Source organism: Gastrolobium bilobum, unplaced genomic scaffold, assembly GCF_033153095.1.
Source record: "Gastrolobium bilobum isolate Gb01-03AN ecotype WA unplaced genomic scaffold, APGP_CSIRO_Gbil_v1 utg41031, whole genome shotgun sequence".
Lineage (NCBI taxonomy): Eukaryota > Viridiplantae > Streptophyta > Magnoliopsida > Fabales > Fabaceae > Gastrolobium > Gastrolobium bilobum.
This window is the reverse complement of record NW_026895403.1, coordinates 155,001-159,293: the sequence shown is the minus strand read 5'-3', so window position 1 is coordinate 159,293 and position 4,293 is coordinate 155,001.

Below are 4,293 nucleotides of genomic sequence, written 5' to 3'. Positions count from 1 at the left end.
GGATTCTCTTCCTCAATCAAAATGTCTATCAATTGATACCTATTCATTCGGTCAAAGTCTCCACGGCGTTTTCACGCCCCTCTATCTACTGAGAGGTGCACCATGTTGATCAGAATCGGCAAAGACCTTCTTGTACACGTCCTCGAGGGCAGCATTCATGGCAATCATCACGTCTTTCTCCCGAGGGCATGGTATGGCTTTGTTCTTGGTGTTGTTTAATAGAATAGATGTTGATTGAGTGCCACTTTTCTCCGTCCGAGAATCTCCATCTGCTCTAACTGGGCGAGCTAGAATCCTTATGTCAGGTTGGTTGTTCAAAAGACATTTCTTTTCTCTTTACCCTTTGCATCTTCATCTTTTCGAAAGCCTAGACCCATTCTTCTGGATCTTTATGAGTCCTAGGTGCAAAGCCTCTTCCATAAAGACCTCTTTCTCATCCATTTCTCATTTTGTTGATTGAAAGAGGATAAGCGCTATCCATTGAGTAAAGGGAGGGTTTCCTACACTACAGTGATTCGGGCGGTTGGTGGCCCCTTCGAGAGTTGCGGGTCCTTGCCGCTGCATGAGTGGTAGCTCACGCTCAAAACTCCTCCGACACGAGTCCTAGTCGTTGCGCTGCGGTCCGTTTCCCGGCTTCGCTTGCGCTATTTTTTGCACTTATTTGATTATGGGTTTCATCCATCCCCGACCCTAATGAATCGAGTATGTATGAAGGGGTCAGCTAGTTTAGATATGGCAAGCGGTTCGGGTTCTCGGTCGGTTCCCGTTCGCCTGCCCCCCTCATAGTCCATTAGTGGGTAGGGTGGTCAACTTAGAGGGCGCCCGCCTCCTCTTCAGACGTGTCTTCGACAACCTGGCGGTTGTTCGGTCTCCGCTTTAGGAGGCGGGAGTGCTTGGTCGCTGGGGTTTCCTTTTCCTCAACCAATTCGGTTGTGTCAGCCCTGAGATTGGTTGGTCTAACATTTATGAGCTGGCTGGCTGGACAAAGATGGATGGAAGGTCAGATAGATTTGAGTTCAAGTGGCACAGGACCTTCGATCGACCATGGGGCGTATTCTACCCTTACCGAATTCATTCTATTGAAGCGTAACGTAAAACTTCTCATGTTGCATTTCTTTGGTTTGGAAGTTCCAGAATGTTGTCTGTGGATTTCTAACAAAGGAAAGCCCCCCTTTATGCTATGCCATTTGATTCATTAAAGTTCTGTGCTGCTCGCCACTCCCCGAGGCCAAGGACGGGGTCGAACCATCATTCCAGAATTTGCAGTTCGATACATTTCCATTATGTTACCCAGCCAAACCTGCCACCTCATGTACCTATGCTATGGGTAGAAAGAAAAATGAAATATGAAAAAAAAAAGCAGCAAGCAACAACGGCTGAAAAGCCGTTGCGCGCTAGCTTGTAATTTAGGGGGTAGGGGTGCCCCTTTCTAAAACTTATATTTAATATAAGGAAGAAGAAGGCCCTTTTTTTTTGGAGTTTTCCCCAACCTATACCTAAGGGCTTCCGTTTTTCAGCTGCATCGCACTGCCGCATAAACAATGGATCCGCTGGGCTGGATGAGCAACCTTATCTGGAAAGGAATAAGGAATAGTGAAAAGCCATGTCACTTGGAACGGAACTGGTTGCTTATTGACTTTTTTTTAGTAAGACCACTTTGCTTTGGTAAGCAAAATTCTATTATATTATTCTTAGGCATGGTTGCTTACAAGACAAAAGCTAGCTTCTAGATGTTCTTTGCCTGAACATATGGAGGAAGCAACCTTCTGGCCTCTGTACCAGTAGTGGAGTGGCTTGCGACTTTCAATCAGAAAAAAAGGAAAATGGAGCAAGGCAAGGGAGAAAGAAGTTGTCCCCTCTTCTCTGGTAACCCGCCGCCGGTCATATAGAGTGCTCCGCCCGCCACCGCATATGTATGTAGAAAAAGAGGGAGCGGGGAAGAACAACCGTTTGACTTTGGCACATGAGGTGGCGGGTTTGGCTGGGTAACATAATGGAAATGTATCGGACTGCAAATCCTGGAATGACGGTTCGACCCCGTCCTTGGCCTCGGGGAGTGGCGAGCAGCACGGAACTTTAATGAATCAAATGGCATAGCATAAAGGGGGGGCTTTCCTTTGTTAGAAATCCACAGACAACATTCTGGAACTTCCAAACCAAAGAAATGCAACATGAGAAGTTTTACGTTACGCTTCAATAGAATGAATTCGGTAAGGGTAGAATACGCCCCATGGTCGATCGAAGGTCCTGTGCCACTTGAACTCAAATCTATCTGACCTTCCATCCATCTTTGTCCAGCCAGCCAGCTCATAAATGTTAGACCAACCAATCTCAGGGCTGACACAACCGAATTGGTTGAGGAAAAGGAAACCCCAGCGACCAAGCACTCCCGCCTCCTAAAGCGGAGACCGAACAACCGCCAGGTTGTCGAAGACACGTCTGAAGAGGAGGCGGGCGCCCTCTAAGTTGACCACCCTACCCACTAATGGACTATGAGGGGGGGCAGGCGAACGGGAACCGACCGAGAACCCGAACCGCTTGCCATATCTAAACTAGCTGACCCCTTCATACATACTCGATTCATTAGGGTCGGGGATGGATGAAACCCATAATCAAATAAGTGCAAAAAATAGCGCAAGCGAAGCCGGGAAACGGACCGCAGCGCAACGACTAGGACTCGTGTCGGAGGAGTTTTGAGCGTGAGCTACCACTCATGCAGCGGCAAGGACCCGCAACTCTCGAAGGGGCCACCAACCGCCCGAATCACTGTAGTGTAGGAAACCCTCCCTTTACTCAATGGATAGCGCTTATCCTCTTTCAATCAACAAAATGAGAAATGGATGAGAAAGAGGTCTTTATGGAAGAGGCTTTGCACCTAGGACTCATAAAGATCCAGAAGAATGGGTCTAGGCTTTCGAAAAGATGAAGATGCAAAGGGTAAAGAGAAAAGAAATGTCTTTTGAACAACCAACCTGACATAAGGATTCTAGCTCGCCCAGTTAGAGCAGATGGAGATTCTCGGACGGGGAAAAGCGGCACTCAATCAACATCTATTCTATTAAACAACACCAAGAACAAAGCCATACCATGCCCTCGGGAGAAAGACGTGATGATTGCCATGAATGCTGCCCTCGAGGACGTGTACAAGAAGGTCTTTGCCGATTCCTATCAACATGGTGCACCTCTCAGTAGATAGAGGGGCGTGAAAACGCCGTGGAGACTTTGACCGAATGAATAGGTATCAATTGATAGACATTTTGATTGAGGAAGAGAATCCAGGATGAACGCTTTTTTCGTTCGCTATGTGCTGACTGGATGCTCGCGTGATCGATGGACGGGGGAATTGCATGAATGACGAGACCGGCCTAACCGAAAGTCAAGGCTCTTCCCTCTCTTGATGGCGAATCTTGATTGACTGACACTAGGAACCGATTCGGAGAAACAAGAAGCATGGCATGAGATACGCGGCGGCAAAATTTCCGATAGCGAATTACTTGACTCGATGGATGGAGGGCCCTCCAACTCAAGCACGAAATCAATGTTGAGTCAACAATCATCGAGAGGGGCACCGCCAAGCGAGATCGAGACCAGCACCTTGTATATATATATAGGTTGGGGAAAAGCCCCTTGTTTGTATAGGCTTCCAAACCTGCGCTTCTTCTAATATCCCAACAATCAAGAAAGTAGTAGGGGCTTCAAACCTTCGCCTATCTATACTATCTATAGTAAGTAAGGGGCCTTTTCTTGCTCGTTAGCGCTGTTTTTTGATTGCAGGGCGCTAGCTTACTTACTAATAAATAAGAAAGGGCTTTTTTCTTTCATCTTTCAGCTTGATCGGAATCGATTCTATGATTGAATAGCAGAAGTGCTACTTAGTAGTAGAAACTCGGAGAGACAGACAGAGAGGGGACTCCATCATACCTGCTAACTCCTAGGATGAGAAGTAGGTCCCTTGTTTTTGGCAGGAAGAGTTCCTCTACGCATTTCACCGCTCCACCGGAAATTCCCTCTGCCCCTACCGTACTCCAGCTTGATAGTTTCCACCGCCTGTCCAGGGTTGAGCCCTGGGATTTGACGGCGAACTTAAAAAGCCACCTACAGACGCTTTACGCCCAATCATTCCGGATAACGCTTGCATCCTCTGTCTTACCGCGGCTGCTGGCACAGAGTTAGCCGATGCTTATTCCCCGGATACCGTCATTGTTTCTTCTCCGGGAAAAGAAGTTCACGACCCGTAGGCCTTCTACCTCCACGCGGCATTGCTCCGTCAGGCTTTCGCCCATTGCGGAAAAT